General features: G+C 47.4%; 1 protein-coding gene across 3 annotated transcripts in view; it reads left to right on the forward strand.

Annotated features, from left to right (window-relative positions):
• LOC144115664 (visual pigment-like receptor peropsin) overlaps positions 1-25,918 on the forward strand; it is a 396,267-nt gene that overhangs the window by 84,661 nt on the left and 285,688 nt on the right. The window contains exon 2 of one of the 3 annotated variants that reach the window (XM_077650120.1): positions 20,987-21,031. The exons of 1 other annotated variant lie outside the window; for it this stretch is intronic. The gene's annotated coding sequence lies outside the window, so the exon portion shown is untranslated. Of the gene's footprint in view, positions 1-18,082; positions 18,175-20,986; positions 21,032-25,918 lie in introns of those variants that run through there. One more of the 3 variants, XM_077650121.1, reaches the window with a different exon arrangement.

A 25,918-nucleotide genomic window follows, 5' to 3' on the forward strand; every position in this document is an offset into this window, starting at 1 on the left:
CGCAAAAAACATTTTCGCGTAGCATGGCAACGCACTCTGAAGTTTCTTCATAATTAGAAGTAAATTGATCTCCACTCAGTTGCACTAGGTTCCGTACTGGTGGCCGATATACAGTATACATTCTAATTCAGGATAGCCCGCCTATAATTTTTAGAAACAGGGTATTTTATGTAAAATGCTTTCTTGCGTCATAGTAATACGAGTGTTGGTGGACGTCAATGAACAGGCGAATAATATTAACTATTGAAGTGATTACTAGATTCGAACTATCACCGATAGGCGCCCGCTTGCAATGAGAGATTTGTAGCCGGCCGTTAGTAATAGACATATCAGTTTTTAGAGTTTCTAAAACGCGATTACCCTCACTGTTCGAAAAGTGCGCTCCGGCGGGAGGGCGCAAAGAAGCATCGATCAAATCGCAGCACACCAGAAAAAAAAGAAAAATTCTGATCGCCTGAAATAAACTGTTTCCCAGCGGCAGCCAAACGTCTACGTCTTGCGTCCATGAAATGCTTTCGCATTTCCACACGTAAGCAGTCTCAAGTGCCTCTGCCGAATTTTATTGGCGTCGCTTTGCGCTCTCCCGCCGGCACTCGGTTTTCGAATTGCTCGAAAAATGGCCCCAATTAGTCGAGCCACAGCAACGAGGCTAATCGTCTTTTTGAAATTCTAAAAACTGATATGGTTATTACTAATGGCCGGCTACAGATCTCTAGTTGCAAGCTGGCACCTATCGGTAATAGTTCAAAAGTTGACTGTTAGAATCTGAGTAATTAATTTACTGGTTAGCATGATTCGACTCCTCTTTGACGTCAGCCATCACAGGTATTATTATGTCGAAAAAAGGTTCTCTTGATCTCAAGATCTCTATTTCTAGAAATTAGTGCTTCCTTCAAACACCTGGTAGATGATTCTAGTTGGTGATGCTCAGATTAACGCTAAATCTCTGTGAGCAGCACAACCTAGTTGTAGTGTATAGAAAATCAAAAAATCTATATGCGAAAGCTGAGAAACCTGTAAATTCCAAAGTAGGCCGTCAACCATGGACTACTGTTTGATATCAAAGGAAACATGGCTGTCTAGCAAAAATGCAAGAAGGCCACTTATGAACACGCAGATTTAGAAGCGATTATGAAAGTATTAATCTGCACATGGGACACCTCATCAAAACACAAATATTGGAAACACAGCATAGAACTGGAAATTGAACACAATTAGCGAAAATAGCGGCAAGCATTAAGAAAGGAATAGAAAAGCGTCTTCTGATAAATTGGGATTATAAGGAATTAGAACGGCTCATGCGACGATAATGAATCAAGCGTAACGGGAAAGTCGCTGGAAAGGAACGAGGATGACCCGAAGCTCATGGAATATGAAAATTAAGGGAGCCATCGAATAAAGACGCGCAGCATTCCTGAGATGAATTAGGCAGAATGTGGGAACATATATCGTGCAAAGAAATTAAAGGCACGGATCCTTGTTCGCAGTAAAATGGATCATGCCTATCACTGCCGGGTAATTGAACTACGCGAAACTATTAACAGTGGGTGTGGAAAATTCAGGAATCACATTAGCTTTCAGGGAAACAAGAAATTTAGAGGATGGAAAAGCTTTATAAGGAGAGTTAAAAAAGCTATAACGGAGTCATTTAAGTGCTACACTGAGTTAATGTGCAGCAAAGAAGGACGTAAATGAAATGAAGGTGAAATGTAACGATCTTGAGAGAAAAAAAAAACACAAAAAATTTCAAGCAGTCTATTAATGCGCTGAAGACACGAGATAAGGAAGCGTTGCTAGGAGCACACAGAAAAGTCATAACAGATAAAAAAAATTCGGCATATCTGGCAGCCTAGTATAAATTTGATTTAACAAGAAAAAAGGGATGAGTCGTAATGTAAGCCCTTCAAATGAATTATAGTAACTTCCGTTACTTACAGGTTCACGAGGCAGGCAAGACGCACGGATGTCAGGAATTAGTAAGAAATTGGGAGAACATCAGAATGGTTTCAGACCCGGCACAAGCAAGAGCTTGTTCGTGCTTACACAATGTTTCAAAATAGCTCGGTCGGAAAGCAGGCCTTTGTATTTCGCCTTTTAGGACAACAGGCCTGCGTACCACCGAGTAAAGGGCCACCTATGAATCATAAAAAACAGAATCCATTGGTGATGAGGTAATCGAGTTAATATTATTTATTTAAGCATTCATGTAATCCCGTAAGGGCCCTCACACAATTAGCACATAAGGGGAGGAGAGATGGGCAGCAGTACATTTTGAGTAATAACACATCGATCACAGCGAAAAGAAATGTACACCCGGCCAATTCTTTAACAGTAACGCCACGACCATCGACCCGCCGGCTTGTCAGCGCATTATCACGGTGGGGAGCGCTAAAACAATCGAGAATAAGTGCATCTTTAACACGTGCGCTTTTTCTCGCTTGTTTCGCAGCTGCACGCCGTGATAAGGCGTTCACAAGACGGCGGGTCGATGGTCGCGCGTCGCGGTTAAAGAACTGGCCGGGTGCGCAAACCGGGATAATAAAGTTCAAATTGCGTAGGAAGGAGCGAGCAACGTAGCAGTAGTGAACGTTCATTACTGACCGGTGATGACCAATCACCCTTTGTTGGGCACCCATTGGCCAAGGATGCCTTTGCACCGTACAAACCCGTTATCGTCATCGTCAACTGTGGGCGTACTCGCTAAGTTTTGAGACAGTTGAGCGTTATCAGTGCTGCGATTCGCAATTTATGTGATAAAAAATGGCAAGAAGGATAGAAGGAAGTCATTTAGGATAAATTATCTCCATAGTTCTCTGCAGAATGATTGATTTTCTTGTTTATTTGCTACCTTGATTGCTGGACCCTCTTTGTGGTGACCTGCGTAGACCTTTCCGCGAAGTATTAAGTAACAGCCACTGCACCGTTGATCGTCTTGGCTAAACAGCAAATGTCATGACAATGTGCGCTTTGGCAATGCAGCCATCACTAAAAGTAACGATTGCATTCATGTTCGATATTCATTGAGCGTATCCTTTCCAGCTCGCTCTGGAACAAAATTGCTGACGAGTCATTTGTTTTTTGTTCGTCCCCATGGAGGCATTTCATTTCCTTCCTCAACCAGTGGGCAGCCGCAGTGAGTAAGTACACCTTTAGCTCGTTTTGTCCACTGCCGACACGAGAGTTTTGAAGAAAAATTACTCGTAAGAGACGCTAGCCATCATATAAACGCTGTGCCCTGCGTTGGGAGGTGTTCCCAGAATTAAGCAGCATGATGGTCCACACAAATGTTGGCAATCATGCTAAGGAATGATAAGCGCAGAATCAATGCTTTGAAAACTAATTCTTCGACATTAGTTTTTCATGAACTATCAAACTCTAGGCTCAGAACCAGAAACAAATCGGTATTCGTTGTGAAATCGCACTGAAGCCGAGCGCAAGAGTAAATAACGCGCTTCAGGCAAGTCGCGCAGCTTCTTGAACTAAATTTATGCAAAAACAAAATGCTTTGGCGCTATTTATTGTTTTGCCAGATGGGCATTAATCTTCCCTCTAAGCCTGGAGAAATTCAGTGAGCCTTTTTTTTTTTGTTCAACACAGGAGAGCTACACTTTGCTCATATAGGTGTAAAATAGGGTATGGTCGGTCAGCACCCCGGTTTGTAAAATGCCATTATTCGCGTTAAAATTTTTTTACCTTACAAACGAGGCACTGAATCTTGTTAAGAAAAAAGCGGAAATTTCATATTGCTAAAAAAAAAAAATCTTTGTATTTTTATTGTAGCCAACCCTGTTTCCTCAACAATGTTGGTGATTACTTCCAAGAAGCTGAAACTAATGTAGACAGCATTCCTGAGACGCTCTCATGCACAGGGTGTTCAGAAGCACTGTGGAGATAGAGGGGGACAAAGCCTTCTGCCCCTGCCGCACTCCCACTCCGCGGATGCAGCGTTCCCGCTCGCTAACCGCGGAAGGGGTTCGTGCTCGAGGGAACAAAGGAAGGGGACGACAAAGTGTTAACACTCATATGCTATTTATTACAGTTGCAATTAATACGCAGAGCGGGCCAGCTAGCTACAAAACATCAACGAGGCATTCCTCGGAAGTAGAAGGCAACGTAAGAAGGACTTCCGACTTACCAGCTGAGGCAGGGGCGCGACTTCGGATGTATCGGCTGTGAACATTTGTATGCGCCGACAATGGCGGCCAGGTTTTCCCATGCGCGCCGCATTCTAGAGGCAAAGCCATTCCCTAGCATTTGCTGGGGAAGGCGACCAGAGCGCGCGTCTGCTGCGCTCGCTTCGCTGCCTGGAACCAGAACTCCAGCGGCACGGCACAACGGATCCCCGTGCGCCTGCCGCGGAAGGTGACGAGAGCGTGCGGCTGCGACCGCTCGTGACGCTGGCCGGATCCCGAAGAAACTCTGTCCGGTCCCGCAGAATTCCGCGTAACTTACGAGGTGCCGCTCCCGTCGCCGTTCCCTTTCCCCCATGAGGGAGACTTCCCTCCTCGCCCAGCCGGTGCTGTGTGACCGCCGATGAAGATGGGCCGCGTCGAAATGGAGGGGGAAAACCGGTTTCCACATCACACAGCTCTTTTCTTGAGAAAATTTCAGTGCACGTTGAAGCTGTGACCGAATAATGTTTTCTGTTTTTTAGTGTACACATTCTGTTAAAAAAAAATGGCCTCGCTTAGCTAAGGTTAAGCCTAGGATGCGAAGCATAATAGATTTGTGAGAGGGATTCGGTATCGCCTGCCCGTAAGTCAGGCTAGTCTCTTCGTTGTTTAGCAATCTCCTGGAGGAGCGGGAGTTATACCCCTGTCACACGGGCATTTCGAGGGCCCTCGAACCGATCGTCTATCGACTCAAAGGCGATCGAGCGCTGCCACACGGGCAGTTTCAATGGCGATCGAGTCAATAGCCTATCGAGTCAACGGAGTAGCGCAGAACTCCATCGAGATTTCGAGGGCCTTCGAGCGCTGCCCAAGGTTGCTAGCGTTACTTCGAGCGGCGCCAAGCGCACTTTCGTACACGACACATTCACGGTGCAAAAGCATAAACAAACATTATTCGCATAAAATATAATGCAAGCAGCCTGTAAAATTATTTTAAAATTTTATTAGACTGGTTTTAGGTGCATTAAGCGCATTAATTTTCTGTTACAGTCTTTGCGTTGCTTGCGTACTTAACGTTGACAACATGGCGGCACTCTGCCCGCCCGCTTCACAGCGATAACAGCTTCGTCGCTAATCCCTCAAAGCAATATCGTGTGCTAAGCTGTTGTATTCGCCTTCGATTTGCCCATTCTTACCTTCGCATAATGTTTCAAGAGGCAAATAGCTTTTGTTTTTCAGATATCATGGCGATTTCCCAGGTCTTAAGCCTGACGAAGCAGCGCTCCGACGCAGTTGGACTGGTTTGGTTTTGGCTCGTCTTGCATTAGAGTGGCTACAGCAGTCTATGCATATGTCCGTCGCGTACGTGCAATTAAAAGGGTGTTGAACGACTTTCGCGTATGCGTGTATTTCAGCATCTAGTATACATTTATCAAATGTTTTTGTTATTTTTGCAAAATCCAAAGTAACGATTGTGGCGCCACACATCCGTGGCGTAAGACACGAGAACCATTTCAATGGCCATTGAGATTTGCCGTGTAGCAGCGGCGAGTTCGATGGCGATTGAGAATCTCGAAGACCCTCGACTCGAGGGTGATTGAAACTGGCCGTGTGACAGGGGTATTAGCCTTGGTGGTCGCGGCCGCGCGGCGACCGCACGAGTTGAGCCCCGTCTCTCCTCAGCTGGCGTGACGTCAGACCACGTGCTCGGCTGCAGCGCCCCTAGCGGGAGGAGCGGGAGTTAGCCTTGGTGGTCGCGGCGGCGCGGCGACCGCGCGAGTTCAGCCCCGTCTCTCCTCAGCTGTCGTGACGTCAGACCACGTGCTCGGCTGCAGCGCCCTTAGCGGGAGGAGCGGGAGTTAGCCTTGGTGGTCGCGGCCGCGCCAGGCTGGGCTATGGTTGAGCTAAGTAGTGTCCCTATTATGCTTCGCATAAAAAACAACTCCTGGCCAGATCCCTGCAGGCAGCGGCGATGATGTAATGATCACTTTCCACTGGCTTATCAGAGCCACCTTGCCACGCCTCAACACCTCCGATTTCCACAGTATAAATTCTCAGCTTGCCGTCGCTGCACTTAGTACTTAGAGATGCTCCGCTTGGATTCGCCGCCCAGAAAAGCACAATATTCGCTAGATATTTCCCAACGTTACTGCGTTCTGGAAGAGAAACTCCACAAACTGGCTCTCGTTTGCGCTGGCGCTATAGTTCGACCGCAGCTCTGAAGGCACCCGAAGTTCTGCAGGAATCTTCTCGGAGTGCAGCTTCGAATGGGTTCATTACCAAAAAGCAAAGCTCTCCACGTTCACATCCTCCCTTTGCTCCGGCGGCGCTGTGTAACCAAGCCAACCTCCTTGCGTCGGCATGGCAGCAAATAAGGAGGCAATCTCTAACGTACGAGCTGTAGACGTATAGGAGCACTCGGGAAACGCTCTTGCCATGCGTTGCGCTGATTAATTGAAGCTTATTACAGAAAAAACGCACACAAAAGAAGTGGCATATCTCACGACTAATATGGCCATGCGTATAGACGTTATAACAGACACTCGTGGTAATAAAAATGATATGGTATGTTAGATTTTTCGTCCCGGAGCGGCACGTCGTGTATTGGAAACGCTGCAGGGAAATTTTGATCAACTGGCGTTCTTTAATGTGCGCTGACATCGCACAGCGCACAAGTCTTCTACATATCTCCCCCATCGAAATTCTGCCACTGCAACCGGGATTCGACCGCGTGACCTAGGGCTTAGCAGTCTTAGAAAATGCCAGATTGTTGGCCCTGTAGCCGCTGAACGTCTATTCGGCTGCACACTCGTCACCCTCAGTCACGCGGTATAGCACAACCCTGAGACACCAACGGTATTTTGGACACAATCGTGGCAGGGAGGCATAAACACAGATAGGAAAAGCGTGCCAAAATGCGAGAGCGCAAGCACGTCGTTCTTCCGTGATATTTTTTTTTGCAGTCCTTTGTGTGCGTTCCAGGTTTTTCTTAGGCATGACGCATCAACTATCCCAGCAGAGAGAGTAGCTGTAAAAGATCACTGAGATGGGCTTGTTGGTCCATGTTTCAACAACGTGGTAGCAGCGCACGGACAAGAAATGCCTTTTGTTCTTGGTCGTCCGCGGGATTGCTATATTTCTACGTTGTTTAAAAAAGAGAATAACTTTATTTGGCGACAGATTAGACTCAAATCAGGCCCTGGCCTTCCTCGCCATAGTTACTTAGCCAGCTGTGTCTATCCCTGCTTGCCTCGCCAAGACCAGGGCTGAGCGGGGAAGTTAGGAGATTAGATGGTGACGCTTAACTGGAAAGATCAGTGTCATAAGCTGGAACACTTCTCCTGGTGTTCCTTCCTCAACCAGCCGCAACATTTACTCAGCGTACGATCGGCGCTCTTCGATAAAATTATTCTCTCGTCTATGTACAGCTACGGTGGCACAGTTAGTCCTGGGTCGGTCGGGGCGTGCTATGAAGAGTAAGAGTCGGGCTTTAAAGCGCGGAATATTTAAGACGTTGGCTACCCTTTCTGCTTGCTGTAAAATCGTGGCGCAAATTCCGCAGTCCACGAGCGTTGCTTTCTCGTCGCTGAAGATCGGCGCTACTAGATGTGCGCATTGAGCGACATCGTTGAGCCCCTTGCTCGCTCTCCCAGGACCGTCACACCTAACGAGAGGTAAACAAATCCGCATGGAAAGACACAAAGAGGAGGTCATTTCTGTTCGATTGAGGGAGTAGTCTAAATACACCTCCGCTTGTAGTGAATGCGAGCTGGGCCGGCATTAGGTCGTCTTTCCTAAATGAGGTCATCTTTGACGCGCCTCAGAAAGAAAGTCACAATCACAAGTTGGTTTTTATACAGGGAAAATCGTTTTATGCACAGCACAATTTCAAATAAAAAATTCGAAATTTTTCTCGAAACGAAATGAAAGCTTCCATAATATTCGTCCTTCTGTATTGCCAGAAGTGCCTGTGACTTTGAACTCCCCCAAACATGTCCGCCTACTTCCTGGCCACCTGAATCACGTCACCACAGATAGGACAGTTTGAACAGTGATTAGTTATGGGGAAAACTAAGGCGCAGGCTGCCTCACTCTTGGTGGACACCTCAACCGCGCAGTGAGAGAAGGGATTAAGAAGCTAGCGAAAGAATGAAAAGAGAAAGAGGCACCGTAGTGGAGGGCTCCGGATTAATTTCGACCCAACTCTGGCCAATCCCCCACCGTGGGTATGTGCCATCGTATTTGAGGCAACAACGACAACAATTTCGACCACATGTGGTTCTGCGGCGTGCGCTGACAACGCACAGCGCACGCGCGCATTCAGCAGTTCACCTCCATCGAACCGCTGCCGCCGCGGCGAGGATTCAACCCCGCGACCTCGTGCCCAGCTGCCGGACGCCGTAACCACGGCAGGCACCGCCGGCGGTACATCCTGGATTGAAAGCGCCCGATTCCCGGCGCACATGGATGGCATTATCGTGGGCGGGCAAGTGAACGCAGAGGTTTATAGTTTACGACGCACAGCGCCGGGAGGGAACAACGACGACGGCGACTCTCACTTACCCCGCGGGAAGTTCCTCATACAAGTATCGTTGAAAAAATATCCAAATTTATCCTTGCTTACAATACTCGGCAACAATTGCCCATGTCCTTCCTCTCTGCGCTTCTCAAAAGTATCTATGCGATGGAACTGCTGCGAAATCACGACTCCGCAAATTAGGCTCGGACCTTAACCTGTGCAGACGTACCTGGTCAACAACTTCTAGCGTCTTGCCTTTACTTGGAGTCCATCGTCAAGAGCGATACTCTCGGAACTATCGGCACTCTCCGCTCGTGAGGTCTGCTCCGGGATTTGCCGGTAGCTGTGCATTCGCCACTGCACACAGTCTCTGAGGGGCTGAGCTGCGGGCTGCCAGAGAGCTCCCACATTGAAACCCGCAGGAGTTACATTACCGCAAGCGACACTTCCTCCACGGAACTTGTTCCCTGTCTACCTGTATAACTGCCTTTAATGCCGAACAGGTAAACGCGGCATTCTTCGATTACGACATACGTCGCCACCTATTGCAACGCAGGGGATCACACAAGCAAATTCCGCTTCAAAAAGGAAAGCTGCCACTGGTTGCGGTAATGGAATTGCGGTATAGTAATCTGCGCTGTAGTGCATGAATGCAGCAAGAACAGACACAAATTCAAGACAACGGCGTCACATTGCGCTAACTTTCAACTCCTTCAAAGAACACTGACTTGGACCAGTAAAATGAAATTTGATGTTGACGTTTCGGCGCCCAGAACGGCGGCCGGGTTGTGATCACGCTTAATCACGTTGCGGCCATGCTTAATGTCGCACGCACTTAATATTAACGAGAGTAATCAACACTATTTATGCGCGGTCCTTGCGGTGATTACACTAGCTTTTAAAGATGAACTTTTTGGTGAGATTTCATTCTGAACAAGGCCCCCGTTCTGTGCGCCGAAATGTCAACACCAAATTTCATTTTACTGGTTGGCATCTGTGTGACAGGATTCTGTCATACTGTCGACTTCATCAAACCTTTAACGGTTTATCCAAAAGGCTGACGGGAATAAATGTGCATAGAGAATAAGGAATGAGGTGAAGAAACACGCAAAGAACAGGCGGTATTTGCTCTGAACTAACAGCCGTTCTTTCAGGTACTGTTATCGCTTCTTTTGTTACGGTAATGAAGGGCACATTAACGCACGTGTCGTCGTCAATCATGGTGAATGCATTGAAAACTTTACTCTCTCTCTTCTTTTTCGCGCTGTCACAATTCCGTTCGACGACAACGGCATGCAAGCGGGGCGCGACAGCTATGACAATGTGCCCCAAGGTTTGCCGGGTGAGTGGCATACTCGCAGTTTTTTTTTTGTTTCCGTAAACGTAAATGTGTTTAAACACTGCCCGGTTTGGCTAACAAAGAACTTATCGTAGCTAAGAGGGACATTGTAAACCGCATTAGAAACGCAGTTGACAAATTTCTGGTCATGTTTTATGCCTGAACCTTGTGGTTTTTGTCTATTTTTACTCTTGAATTCTGATCGTTTTGCATAAGGCCTTGAATCTGTGAGGCGCCATTAAAACTAGAGGCTCACCAAACTTCTGCAATTTTCCTCTGCCTGTGCAAAGCGTTATGATCATCATGGGAACGTCACCGGTTTCACTCGCTGCCTGGGCTCCTTCGCGCCTACTACTGGCTTCTTCGAGCAATTTGTTTGAGTAGGCACGCAGCCACCTCTGTGACGAACTGGTTTGGGCAGCCACTTGCTTGTATTCTTTGAACCTGCAAGAGGATGGTGCCCTGTATCCTGTGATGACATTTTTTCCATATGGTGTTCCTGAGGGAGGACGCCACAACCGCCCTTTTTACTGCCTTTGAATGGCTGAAATCCCATTGCCGTAACGCCTTGCATCTTCGGGTGTTGCATTACCAGAAAATGTATCGCTTTGCAAACCTTAAGCTGAAGTCCAAGAGCTCCAGGGTTCTCTGCTTAGGTTTCTCGCCGCTGTTTTTTTTTTAACAAGGCCACGGACTGCTTAGATACATTCTTGCAAAATCAGGTCCTCTACTAAACCGCAGCACATTACACAGGGAAACATATCAAGAAATCATCAACATATCTGAAGCAAGCTGCAACGTTCATGCTTTGAAGCCTTAGCGCGAGCTTGCGATGACCTTGTGCCATGAAAACGTCGGGCAAAGCCGGTGTGATGCTGGAACTTATAGCGACGCCTTTCGATTATGTAAAAAAAAATCACCATCATACTCTATGAAAATGAATGTCAAGTACGCGCGCAACAAAATCCTAAAGCCATTTAACCGGCTGTGGCACCTTCATTTCCAAACCTCACAGTACCGAAACACTCGATTCTTTCTTCTACGGCCTGTATGGCCACTTTAGAAAGATCTTATAAAACGTTGTCGTTGGCGTAAACGGATAACAACGTCGCCTTGAGGTCACTCCTGATTTAATCAATGATGGCTTCGGAACCCTCGACTTCGAAACAATAGTCTACAGGCGGCGAAGAAAGAAGCGATTGCTAATATCTTTCAACACGGTTGTGCTAAGTGCCACGGTGCTATTTACTGACTCTGAACGGGTTGCCTTCTTAGCGCATCTGAGCTGTGCAGAATGTCGTGAGGCTCAATAGTCTTTTGCAAGCATTTACCTCTATATCTAATTTTTCGAGACGTAAGGGCTGGCCCAACATGCAAGTGGACGTTCCTAATTTCGCGAGATTTCGTGCGAAGATTGCCATCATGCATCCTTAGGCACCTTGAAATTTTATTCCTAAGGACAGCACCTTGCAGTTCACGGACCCCAGCAAAAGGTTCGAAAAATAACACCCGCTCTGGTCATGCCAGGCTTGGAGTTACAAGGAGATATGGCGGTGGGATTCCGGTACTATGCCAAGATAGTAAAAATCGGGGCTGTGATGTTCTCCCTCGGAAATGCAATCCAGAAAACCTGTCAGCACAGGATGCAGGAAAGCATCGACCTGCAGGTTCAAAGCACAAAGCAAGTCGCTGCCCAGACCAGCTGCCCAGACTGCTTAGGAAAATCTGCTTAATGAAGCCAGTATAACACGCGTAAAAGCCTAGACAGCGACTGCAGCCGATGACCTTGCCATATGTTCACGGCTGTCCACACAGGCTGATGAAAGTTGCAAAGTTTGCTGTGCCTGTCGTATTAAGGCTCCTCACAAACTCAAGGCCTTGTGCAAAATGGTCAACAACACAACAGTGAAAAAAGAGCAGAAAGCTGCAGAACAAAAAGTTGGCTGAAATTTGTCAATCGTGTTGTAAATGCAGTGTACAACGCCCCTCTGAGCTCTGACAAATTCTCTGTTGGCTAAATAGGGTGGTTTTGAAAGGTAGTATGTTTGTGGGGACTCCGGTATAACCGCATTATGTGACTCAGCCAGGGAACCTTGGGACGCAGTGCTATAGCTGCTCATCCCTACCCCCCCCCCCCCCCCAGCCCCTTGCATGCTATTGCTTTCGAACGCAGATATGTTAGCGCGCAAAATAAAAAGGAAAAAGAGAGCGGGAAGTTTTCGATGTATTCGTCATAATTTATCACGTTCCCTTCCGTTCGTGCATCCTCCATAACTGTAACCAACAGAAGCGACAGCACCTAAAAATGAGTTCTGAGTTCAGAGCAAATATAGCCTGTTCTTTGTGTGCTTCTTTACCTTTCCTTCCTTTGCTCGATGAGTACACTTACGACCGGCAGCCTTTTGGATGACAGTTGAAAGTTCGCGTACTGTGTCGTCATTTGCTCCAAACTGTGTCCGTTTTTTGTTTTTTTCTCTGCAGCTAGCTATACCATAGATCAATAACAACTAGGCCCCATTGTTGCATCGTTAACAATTGGGACAGTGCTATTAACGGGTGCATAGATTAAACAAGCGCATTAATTCACTCGAAAGAATTATCTTCCTAGAAAACTCGACGTGCTCAGGAGCGTTAAATTGGGAGACCGTGGAGCGTAAAACATGCCACTAATGAGGCACATTTTGAAAAGAGGACTGTCATGACTGCATTAATTTTTGCTTCTTTTTGTGTCTCGTCTTCTGTGCAAACAAGCGCGCAAAGCCTGTCAATTGTCTACTGGGTTTAACGTCCTGAAGCGCCGCATGGGCTTTGATGGACGCTGTAGTAGAGGGCTCTGGGTGGAGAGGGGGGGGGGGGGGGGGGGGGAGGACTATTAAAGACGCCAGAGAGAAACAGCCGCCATGTCGGAGAGCTCCAAATCGATTTCGACCCTCTCGTGTTCGTAAAGGGCATTGAAATCGAACAGCACACGGCTGATTTTGCATTTCATCTCCGTCGAAATGAAGCCGCCACTACCCGAATTCGATCGCCCGAATTCGAGCTCAGCAGTCGTAGGACAACCAATCGTGCTACTATAGTTTCATCGCTGTACCAATGAAATTAAACATTTTAAACACTTTTCTTTAACGTCTTAGCTCATGTCGATTCGGGTGCACTATTTGTGTGTACATATCATGAGCAATACATACCGCTTGTTTCAGGAAGCCTCACAGTCGTAATTAAGAACGCAGGTTTTGAAGTGAAGGTCTGTTTGGGACTGCAAAGCGTCATCATTGAAGGGTGGCATGATACAGGTTATTAACCACGTTAACAACTAAGCTGGGCAGCTAAACTAAAATTATCTTCTTAGAAATAGCGAATAGGCGTTTCACTGTAATTAAGGTTTTTTTTTTTTTTTGCTGGCCCTTACTAATAGACACGCACGCACTCATACACACACGCGCACGCGCGTTGTGTAGCCCAACACCCGTTTCGCTCCCACATGCCTCGCCTTTACTTCGTTGGTTTCGCCGTGCTATCGCGATGGAAAGAAACGCGGACAACGCGGCGCCTATGGTATACGCGCTCCGCTGTTCTAATTTCTTTTCAACGTGGTTTTACCTGTTAAGAAAAGACTCTAGAGTCGTCCTGGAATGTATCACGAATGACTCTAGCGTCTTTTTCCTAGCACCGAAGTAAAAGCGTGATGAAGAGAAATGCGAACGGCGGAGTGCCTAGGCTCCACGTTGTTCGCATTTCTTTCCATCGCCTCTGTGCGTAGTTTTTCACGTGGAGTAATTCTGCTGACACACAGGGTAATCAGTTTAAAATTCGCTTCATATGTCGGAACATCTTTTTTCATGCGTGTCTCGAGTGCCGCGAAATTCTTTTTCTGTCCATCCTAGCCGGGCCCTGTAGCAAACATAGTTAAATGCTACGCAATTTTTCTTTAGGCTCTCGCTTATGACTTTAACCGGGTACACCGGCTTCGATGCATGCATGGTGTCCATGGAAGGCCAGTGAACGCGGAGCTGGGGGAATCCGAGGCTGACTTTCAGGAAGAGAACTAGGATAGTTCTTCAATGCTTTTTATGGTCATGAAACTCCGGCAAAAGTTTCATATGGGAACAGCGCGTGCCGCTAGTGGCGCAGCTGGGCACAATCGGCCGCGCGAGCCCTGTTCGCAGCGGCTGTTTTCCGGCCAACAGGCTCACGCTGGCTTGGTATTTGTGCTTTCTGGTGATTGGTATTTCGGCGTAGCATGGGTGCTACTTTACTCGTCATCACCTGAAAGCTGCAACGTCGAGACACTAAAAGCCTGTGTGATCGACGGCGACTGGTAGTGAAGCTTGCGGCCGCTTTCTGGCCAACAACGCGCTTACTATCTCCGGTTGCTTTTTCATAAAACAGTGGTTTTTGTATATATGCCCAGCCTGCGCATTAGTTTTCACCGCAACTTGTCTGCAATGCTTACGGCTGGCGCTTACCTTGCAATCTCACTGATGCTTAAAATAAGATGTCATGGCCGCATTTTAAGACCTGGAGCGCGCACTACAGAAGCGATCACACGACGAACGTGCCTCCAGTTCGATGGCGCTATCTCAAATGTACTTTTTTGATGACACTTGCGGAGATGGCAAAGCCAATTGCTGAAGACTCTTGCAGCATAAAGCATTCATAAAGCATAAAGCATGCATAGAGTGTTCAGTACACATTTGTTGGCTGCGCGCTAAGAAATGCGCTAACAGACAAGCTGCGAGCGCCCACGCAATAAAGTGAAACTGAGCAATGAGAGAAAGTATGAAGCAACATGTGCAAACTAAAAGTGGTACGGTTTTAACGTAGTTAAACTGAGTAGATGTGCGAAAGCATGTGTTTAGCCTGGATGACTCATGCTTTTGCTTTGGTGGATCGTTGGCAAAGATATGAGGCTCAGGTTAGGCTCTGATCAAGGTTAAGCCGGTCTGATCTGTTCGCGCTGCAGACGGCAGTTGAAGAAGACGACGATGAGCAACGCACAGCGCCAGAGTGTGTTGCAGTTTAACACTTGGTGTGATCGGCTGCGGTGAGAGCTCAGTGCTCTCGTGCAATGGCCAGCGAAGCTGATCTGTTCGCTCCACCGCGGGTCCGAAACCCAGTCAGGGCAATATTTATTACTACACCCTCAAGGTCAGGGACGCCACAAGATTCTTCGTTGGGTTTGACCCCGTGAACTAGTGCCTTCGCTCTAAAAGCCATGAGCACATTGAAGAGTACAGCTTCCTAAATTGCATCATCGCCACAGATTTCTTTTCAAAAGTACTGTGGCAGGCCTTCAAATATACGTGGAACGCCGCCGGGCCTGAGCTTCGGCTTCTCTCATTGCAGCGACACTGCTTCTCTGTTGACCACAAACTCGTCAGGCTGAGTTGTATCCGCGGGGCCAAATGCTTTTCTCTGACACGGATATGCTTGGAGTGGAAGCTAAATCCACCGCTCTCCTGTCGGGTATAGGGGACACATCCTGGGCCAGAGGGCGCTGCGGACGCCAGTGAACAGCGCCCTCTCCGAGCGATTCCTCCTAATTGATCGCGCAGGACGACGAGCTTCGCCACTGACTTGCGTGCGTTGCCTGGCCCGCACGTGAAGAAACGAGTTTCGCTCGCGCGCACTCGTTCTTTCTGGCTCGCGCTTCGGTGCCGTTCAGAGAGGAACTTGCTTCGCGCGCGCTATGCTCTCTCCGCTCGTGCATGGACGCCGTTGTGAGAGAAGGGCGCGCCCGCTGGAGGGTTTCCCGCACGCTTTGACACTGCTACGAAAATTTTGCGCCCGTTTTCGTGGTTTAGAGAGGGAGCAGCTCGTGTGCGCGGCGTCAAGCAAACAGTCCAAAAGGGCGCTGCTTTCGTCACGCCCTAGTTTTGTGCGCAGAGCGCATAACCACGTGGTGTACGAAGTGAAAACTGAAATTTAGCCTACCTTCCAACGAAGCGGCGGAACGAATTCGTTTCGCGTTTTTTTTTTCTTCGTGTCTCCAAATAGTGCTATCTCGGCTAGATCTGCTTGCTTCCGCCGTGCGTGCTGGTGACATGTTTCTGCGACCTTTTTCTTTTCCCTTTGCGCGGTGTTTCAATGGATTTGGCGCTATGCTGCTCACCCCAGTGTCACAGATCAAATCGCGCCGCGTTTAGATTTGTGCGAAATACGAAAGCGTATTTCGCAATATAGGTGCGCATTAATGAATTCCAGTCTGTTGAGCTTTAAGAGTGTTAGCATAGGCGTGCGGCTGATGCGACCAATATGGTAACGCATTGCCGTTCCTACCGGTGTCGCGCTTGCTTAGCCGCTTCTACCATATGGTCGTATTTACAGCATATGGCGTATTTGCCATACGGATATCTAAAAATAATACCTGTTATTACGGAGCCCTTCAGAAACGACTTTGCGCACAATCTAAGTACAGAATTAGGACGTTAAACTCACAAACCGCTGGCACAAATCAGTTTTGATGCGCATCGACGGGGCGGCCGCCCGAGGTCAAGCTCAGTGTTGTTGGCGTTACCGAAAAAAAGTAACTAGATACGTTGCTGGTTACGTTAAAAAAAGCGCGTTACCGCCCTACGTTACCTACAAAAAAGGTAGCCCGCAATCGTTACCGTTACTGAAAAAAAGTACCGTACGTTACTTTGCCGTTACTTCATGGCCATAAATGTTAAGTTTTCGTCACCTTAAGAACTTACGAAAACAATTTTATAAAGCTGACATTTTCCAAATAACAACTAGCCTAAACAACGGTTTTACGCGATATCCTGATTTAACGAGAATACTTTGCACAAATGTGCAGGAGCTTAGCAATGTTATAGTAGCCTAAAGATGCCTGTAGAGTTACATGTGTTCGATTCTAACTGTGTATTACATGATGAAGCCATCTTATGATTGTGGCATTAAACACAAAATGACACTCCATCATCAATTCTAACTTCACAAAGAAAACATCGCTGAACTCTCAACAAATTTAGAGTAATTCTGAAAAATGTGATGTTCCAAAATGATCGGCATGCTTCCACTCTGTAGAAAGTTGTGTGTGTGTGAGTGGCTTGGGAAGGGAAGGTAGGTGAAGGCAAGTGTGTGAATGCGTGTTCGTGCAGGTGTTTTGTGGCTTTATGGCTATTCCGTCTTTTTTTAGCAGGGTGCGTTGTCAAGGGCAGCTGTTTTCTGGCATGCATGCGAACCCCAACACGGGTTGTCGGGAGCACCTGTGCATTTTGTTTATTTACATCACTTTAGGTGCTCTGCGCTATTTTTCCAAAAAATGGGGCGGAGTGGGTCACAACTGGAACAAAAAGTAACTAGTAACGTGGCACCTCCCGTTACCGAACAATGTTAACGTAAGTACGTTACCCGTTACAGTTCCGAATTGGTAATGACTACGTTACTAATTTACCGAAAAAAGTAATTCGTTATCGGTAACACCGTTACTTGTAACGCGTTACGGACAACAATGGTCTAGCTACAGTCTAATTTGCAGAGCCACACTGCTACTCGTGTGTACGACAGAGACACAAGGTTAGTTCACATGTGGAATCGTGTCTGCCATCTTCGCCTTCGCAGTTGTATGCGCTGCCACTTTACATGCTGTCGGCCGAGTAAGTGTACATATATTAAGTGCCCGCCAGCGCTCTCTCCTGTTGCCGCCGGTGATGAATAAGTAGTACTATTTTTAATCAATACTGCAGCGCGCGATGATACACCGGTACTTCGCATTGAACGATTCCTGCCACCTGGGCAATTTCTGTTGACAGCACACACGTCAGTAAGCAAATGCGTCATTCCATAGAAGCCCACAAGTCAAGCAAGACGCTTCCCCACCTTTATGCAACCACGGTGCCACTTTGATCACCGCGTAAAAACTGCCCAGCGATGGACATAAACGGCGCACTGTGCAGTCGTCATGCTGGGCTTGCATCCGCCGCGCCCGCGAGGAGGCAGGCACGAGGAGCACGCGGAGGGCGAAAGTGCGCGCAGCACGCGAACACGGCCAGTCAGAGCGCCCCGGCGCCGTCGTTCCCTATCGACGCTTCAGAATTCCGCCGCTACGGGAGCACGGCGCTGTCGTCACGCGGCAAACTTTAGGTTGGGGTCCCTATCGCGCGCTTCCATATTTTACGCTGCTCGGCGTTTCTCGGCAGACAGAGCAGCGAGGCCTTTTCCTGCGTACCTCCGTAGTACGAGGGGCAACCCGTCCCGCAGTAAGTATTCAGCATCGCAGGTTTGCGCCACGCGTGCACTGTACTTGTTTGTGAATGAAGGTGAAATAACAAGGGGAAATAGTTGCTGCCACAGCGCCGGCGTCGCATTTTGGCTATAGTCTCGAGGCCGTACAGGCGCTCGCTTGCTTGCGTCGTTGCCCCCATAGTACTCTTAGCGTCGCCTCGTGGAAAAGGCGGCCAACATATGAAGCCCATTCATAACGTTACGAGAAGTTTCATTGCCATAAAGGCATTGAAGAACTGTGGAACTAGTCATAGAACGCAAAAGAAAATACATCTCTGCTGGGGAAAAAAAAAAGATCGCAGATAAGCCAAGCTACACGTTCTAGTGTTGAATTTTCAAACCGCATTTCCCTTGCGCGATGGCTGGATTCCCATTTGCAATCCACACATATTTTTGAACCTAACAACATGGCAATTTTCGCGAAACAGATAAGGAATCTCGGGGGAAAAAAATTGGACGCGACACTTCAGCTCCATTCAAGGGGCATGACGTGATAGCTAATGGGTTATACGCTCTTATATGCATAATTGGTCACCATCTACTTAGCATTCATAGATCGCTGGGAGCCCTCATACCACTTCTCGCGCAGTGGTGAAGCTGGTAAGCGATGCGCTATTGTCCTGCCATGGCAGGCGCTGCAACCGGGGGCTTGAGCAATCCAGGTTGCTAGCAACAAATCGTTAATGTAACTGCCATCTGCCACGGTGCGCAGTTAGCTCGCAATCCGGTTGGCAGGTTGTGATGGCGCCACACCGTTGCGCCACCTACGTGGCCAACCTGCCTCCTAGGCTGCTTTCCTCCTGATTTTTTGTGGATCTTTCGCTCAAGGTCAACGACGCCGTCGACGCCGACGAAGCCGGATTTTCTGCGACTAGAGCTCCTTAACGCTACTGGCGTTGATAACGAGTATAACATTCATTTCCACAGGACTTCATGTAAGGCGCCTCCGTAAGTATCCTAGCTTAAGGTAATTTTGTTGCAGTTATTAGTGAGCACATGGAATACGCGGAATATACCTGCTGACGCGGCCAGAATAATACGGAGCACGCTTCGGCGTTCTAACTCTTCCCTGCCGGAGCGTAGCGATGATGACGATGACTTTTTATGGTGCACCTCAGGCCAAAGAGCGCCATGGCACAACGTTTCTTTTTTTTTTTTTGCTACTCAAGGGGAGGTCAAAGACGTATTTCCCAACCGTTTCACCCTAAAAAGCCGCGAGCACCAGGCATGGGAACGCTTGTACCCATTGTATCACCGGTGCGTACCCGGTAGCTCTGGGGATCGAACCCCGAAGCTCCCGCTTGCGAGGCGGATCCCCAGACTACTAGGCCACCGCTGCGGTTGCCGTTGCGCAGTGGAAATAGCCCGGTTTGTTACGGTTGCGCATAAGCCCCGCAGAATTATCGCTAGGTAACGCATGATGGAAATTCGACAACAGAAGCGGGCCCTGGCCACTATTGTCCATTGCATGCGTGTGAGTCTCTGCTTGCGCTTAATATTGCACATGGGGCGGTAAGAGGGCGCTTTCTCGCACAGCACAAACACTGCTCTGTTTGTTCTCTTGCTGCATGTCAGGCTGAACGGCAAATGGTCTGCAAATTTAATGCACCCGTGCGAATAATTACCATGCTCTGACTCTGCAGATGAGCTGGAACAAAGGAGAATAAGCCTTTATTCCTCGTGGAAAGGCGCTCGTGCGATGCGATTTCAATTAAACCGAACGTTGTGAAAACGTTCAATAAACGTTGCCTTGCAGTAATCGCATTCATCGTTTTATTTGCAATGTGCGAGATCAATAAGGAATAAACTATGAACGGATCTGGGCGAATAAGAATAATCAGCTGCATACGCAAACACCCTCGCCTCTTGCACGTGCGCAAACACACACACGCACACACATACACGCACGCACGCGTGCTCGCGCACACACACAAACACGAGCACGTGTGCACACACGCACACACACACATGCAACACGCTCAAACACACACACGTAAGCCCGCGCCCACACACACACACACGCACACACGTACACAAACACGCGCACAAACATGCGCGCGCGCACGCGCAAACACACACACGCACCTACCATTATTGTTGGGCAGGACTGATGTCATGTATGTGCTCGCAAACTTCAGCGAAGGCATTCTGTCTATCTACCCCTTCTCCATATCTGATACGTTGGAGGACAGAAAGAGGTAGCAAAAGGGTTACGGGGAGTGGCCCGGTGTTGGCTTTCATGGCCGCCATGCCTCAGGCCGTAAAATGAAGTGCTTTGTGCAAACCATGGCGAGAAAAATTGCTCCTGTAAATGCTTTAGGGTTTATGGCGTTTAACGTCCCAAAGCGACTCAGGCTATGAGGGACTCCGTAGTGAAGCTCTACAGAAATTTCGACCACCTGGGGTTCTTTAACGTGCACTGACATCGCACAGTACACGGGCGTCTAGAATTTTGCCTCCATCGAAATTCCACCGCCGCGGTCGAGATCGAACCTGCGTCTTTCGGGTCAGCAGCCGAGCGCTATAACCATTGAGCCACGGCGGCGGCACTCCTGTAAATAACACGTTAAAATCACCATTATGTACAATGCTTTCCTCTGGCTTCTCGTAAGCAAAAAGTGAAAGCTTTCGCGTTTATTCCGACATTCCGTTTCCGAACAGCACCGCGCAGTCAGCACATTGCCAGTCGCCCGTTTTGCGCATATATCTTGCTCTTTAAGCTCTGCCTTTCTCTCCACCCTTCTAAGCCTTGCGGCTCGTCTGACCAAGCGTTTTGTTCTCATGCAGCCTTTTCGGGGCATCTCTAGGAAACGCCTCCTCTACAACACAACGGTAAAGCTGTGTTTTGCTCTGACTTACAAAATGTCCTCGGTAGTTATTTGTTGTTATTGTAGATGCTGTTGACGATGCTGCGCGTCCGAGCGTAGCACCCTCTGGGGCACCAGTTTGCGTCTCCCATTTTGAGTGCCGCCATGTGTCGAGGTTTAGCCTAATGGAGGCTCATGACGTCACAGCTAGCGAAAGAGCCGCATGCCGATGCTTTGATCTTACTTCCGATTAGTCTTTTTGTTTTGTGTGCGCGAAACCCTGCTGCTCCGTTTGTCGGTAATTCTATATCTCCATTTTTAGAACGCGCCCCTATGTGCCCTTATATTATTTCTTCGCTCTCGACTTACAGTGTAAATGAAATTTCCTTTAATCTCTTTTTTTTAACTTTTTCACTTAAATCTTTGCTAATTTTAGGGCACGCGCTTTCCCGCCTTGCGAAAATTACCGTCACATTTTTATCATTATAATTAAATTATATGAGCTGTAGCTAAGACTCTCCACTTCCGTCTTCTCTAAGCTGTTGTCGCTTGACTTTAAAAGGGGCGTTACATAAAGTTTTTACATAATAATAAAATGTATTTGAGTCAACTACGTTCCTTTTTTAAAGTACATCATGAAGACGCAGTTTCACGTTCTTTTTCTCGCCGTTTTCTTTCCCTGGGCTGAGGTGTCGGCACACTGACGGGCACGAGTCTTTCAAGTTGGCGATTTATTTCCTGCTCACCCTGCCTCCTGAGATAAAGCAACGGTTAAAATTTCGTACTATTTTTTACTGTGCTAATCTCTTTTTTGCTAAATATAGCTGGAAGATAACATGAGTGTCCGCCACGCGCCATAATGAAATATTATTGATTCTGGTTTATGGGTGTTAACGTCCCAAAGCAACTCAGGCTATGAGGGACACCGTAGTGAAGGGCTCCGGAAATTTCGACCACCTGGGGTTTTTTAACGTGCACTGACATCGCACAGTACACGGGCGTCTAGAATTTCGCCTTCATCGAAATTCGAGCGCCGCGGTCCAGATTGAACCCGCGTCTTTCGGGTCAGCAGCCGAGCTTCATAACCACTGAGCCACCCCGGCGGCTTCATTATTGATTAAGAACTCGACAGTCAAAGGAGACGTCAGAACGTCAGACGTCAGGAAGATAACGGAGACTGTGTCGTTAGTCGAGCCGATTTTCATGCATGCGCCGGCGCGAACCCCAAAGAGTTCTCGCATCTTGCCCACATTTCTCGCTAATATCACCCACGCGTATGGCCGTTCAGTCGTTAAGCTGCGGACCATTCGTTCTGCCGCTCAAGCAGAGCAGAGTTATGCAAGGTTATGCGTTATTTTGACTGCTGACTGCACGAAACATTGTACTTATGATTCGTGTCTGAAAAGTAACAATAATTATGCTGCGCCATGCGAAAATGCCGTTAGAAATGTTGACAGTTGTCACAAAGAAGTATGAAAAAATATGAAAAAGTTACAAAACAAAACTTCAAAGCGATTGATTAGCAAATAGTACAAACAATAAGCAACGTCGAAATTGCGACTCTGGCTAAAACGGGAAATGTATCGCTCAGCAGAAAAAGCTTTTGTTCATTCTTAAATTTAGGCGTTAATTTCGAGGTTTTTAGTTCATATGGTAATTTATTCCTCAGAGAAAAATGATGAAAAGAAAGCTATCTTTTTTCCAAAGTTAGTACGGACTATCGCCAAGATGCTGTTGTTGAAGGTATACCTGGTTTTATCAACATTGAGAGAAGACGGGTCATTGTGTCGTAATGAAGCTTGTCCATGGACGAGTCGGTAAGCTAGAATACAGAGGTTATAATTAACAATTTCAGACACTGAAGGAATGTTGTTTCAATGAATTAACTACTTTCCCTTAGTACTGTAATTTCAGTCCCTATATATGTAGTAGACAGGAAAAGGGGAAATTAATGCGGCAGTCTATTACTACCTGCGTTAAAAAACGTAGATGGAACCATTTCACACGAGTCAACAATGGAATTCACGCAAGTATTGTCAATTTGTTTAGGAATGGTATAGCTGCAGTCACTATGTAGTGTTGTGGACATTTCCTCAGTAGTCTTATTTCTGTCGAGAAAGGAGATCACTTTCTCCCATTTTTTTTTTTTAGTTTCAGTGCTAGAATGATACTTTTTCTCCTCTTAATACTTTCGCTTGGCTTAATTTAGCTATTAAGAGAGATAATTGTTTCATTTTCTGCAGCAAATTAAAAGATTATTGTTGAAAGGTTGGTGATTCGTTTTTCTGCACAGGTATTCTTCGAATTCCAGTTAGCAACTCTCTGTAATTCCACTCCATTCACACTCCACTGGCTGGCTAATAGCCTTTGGCTGAAAAAAAAAAATCCTCATCTTTCAACTCCACCCTAGAGCCCCGGTCGGACTCTGTTAACGTTTTTCTCATTCAGAAGGAGAGGGCATTTTTCAAATCGCGCCGTTTCGGCACAGCGAACAAAGGTCGAAAGCTACGGTGCAGGCTCCGAACGTTTCCAGCCAACCTACTAAGAATATTGGAGCGCTGCATACGTTGTCTGCAGGATCCTACTTAGGAGAGCATGATAGAAAATGTTATGAAGACTTCAAGAGAACAATTGTCATTATATCTTGCACTCAACTTGTGCACGAATAACGCGGCAGGTATGTTTGAATACGTGGGAAAACACTTGCGCGTCGTTGAATGAAAGATTATTCTGTTTCAGCCTGATATTTTTTTTCTTTTTCTTTTTTCGCTATCGCTGGTTGGCGCACTGCACACCACACCCAGCGCTCCTTCGTAATAGGCTCAGACCTAGCAATGGCGGTGGTGGGGAGTGGCTTGAGAAAGCCATAAATAGCGATACGAACAGTAATTTGAAGAAAAATGAAATTAAATTATTTTGTAGCGCCCCTGCCTACTTGATCGAGAGCTTTGCGGCTGGCTCTGGCATGGTCGCAACACGATGGAGTGGGTGCAGGCCTGCGTGATGTGTCGAAGCTGGTGAACGCGTTCTCAGCCTTGCACAGCTTTAATGAGGCGCTGCTCTGGAACAGTGAGTGCTCTCTGGATACCTGAAGGGGCGACTCCGTGAGCCCGAAGATGACGCAGCCCACGTATTCTTATGCACTGCACCTGGCCGTAATCGTAGCCCATCCCGAATAATCACTTGCTGTGATGACGCAGGGCTCCGCGCGATAGGAGCCTCAAGCTTTTCCACATTTGTGTCCATATTGTTTTGCCCTGACTTGTGGCAGCGAACTTAATGACCAAAGGTAAAATTTCAGCGTATTGGCAGAAGGCTTGTGTTTGTCTGATCTTGGGTGGCGGGCACATACGGACATCATCTGAAAGTAATCTGCCTCTGTCAGTAAAAACAATTCTAACTTCATCAACCGAACTGTAAGAAGCGCTATGGCGTGCATTTACAAATAACTTTCTGCCCGCAAAGTTTCTCTTTTCTGCCCGCAAAGAAAATCGGTACAGTTCGCTCCATCGGTAGGAAGCTACCCTAACTGAAGACGCCACCCAGAAAATCATTAACAACGCCTTAGCACTACCACGGACGGTGAACACTTTGAAAGCCTTGCGCTTTCATGAAAAGCGTAAGGCTAAAAAATGAAAGCATGTTTTGTATGAAGCGCCGGTATTTGGTACAAAAAAAAACACTGCGGTTCAAGACCAGTGTCCAAGTAGCGTTCAACTGTGAGCACTGCAGGAATGGCGCAATAAAGCATTCAAAATGCCGCAATCGCTAGCTTTTGCCTAGTTCTCGAATTCGTTGTTTTTCCTCTATCATTCGAGGCAGGCCAGCAGGAAGAGCAGAGCTTCCCGCAAGAAGTTTCTTGCAAGGATTGGTAACTTCGGCCTCCTGCCGAAAAGACGCGCAGAGGCCGAACCTGAATCTCGTCATTGTTTCGTCGATTCCTAAATCGACGAGACAATGCGAGAACATTTGTTTTATTAATGCGGGGCAAGCAGGCATAATATCACATATGTTAATCAACGGGCTTCCTTCTATTTAAAGAAAATCTCAGTGTTTACATTTGAGGACAAGGATTCATTATTCAATTCACGTTAGCAAGGCGAAATGGTGTTGTCGTTGTACTCGTGTTTCTTTAGCGACTCATGTACGGGCGAATCGTGGCCTATGCAGTTTAGGAACATGTTCCAAAACTTGCGCCTCAAGAGATCTGTTGCATATATGAACCGTTCTGGCCATTAACTCCGCTTTGGCATTGCGGGCAGATACTTTGACGGTTTTTGCTAGAAAGTAAGGTTCAGTTCATTAAGCTCGAATAAGCCGGTCACACACGCACAAATAAAAAAGCAGTGGCAAGTCACGAACAGGTCAACGATTCATTGTGAAAACTTTACGACCCATCCAAATTAACATGCACACCAGATGGGGAAACCTGCAGAGGTGAAAAAAAATGCTTTTTTCTATGCCTGTCCATTCTGTCTGGCTTTTTGCCGCCAAGGCGTAGGTGGGGAAGAACATCGTGGAACACAATTCCTTCAGCGTGGCACTGGACTTCTTATAGCGGTGCCAAGCGTAGCCGCGCTTAATTATTGCATATTTTTGCTGACGAACTCTGCGCGAACGTGCACCAAATTTCTATAGTGTCAGTACGTAGCGCGATAAGTTGACTGACGTTCTGCCCCGTTCCACAAATTCAACCAGCACGACACCGTCACACCCCCCAAAAGGTAATGCTCATCACTTTGTCAGGATGGCAGTGATGGAACTGCTTTGGACGACGGAAGCCGTGCCCTTGCGAGACATGTTGTAAAAAGCGGGCTTGCTCACAAATAACGGCCATTTGATGGTGGGAAGATCTGCTTTCGGAAATTTGATTCCGGCACGAGGCTTTAGTCATGCGCTTATGGTCTCTTCG

Source organism: Amblyomma americanum, chromosome 1, assembly GCF_052857255.1.
Source record: "Amblyomma americanum isolate KBUSLIRL-KWMA chromosome 1, ASM5285725v1, whole genome shotgun sequence".
Classification (NCBI taxonomy): Eukaryota; Metazoa; Arthropoda; class Arachnida; order Ixodida; family Ixodidae; genus Amblyomma; species Amblyomma americanum.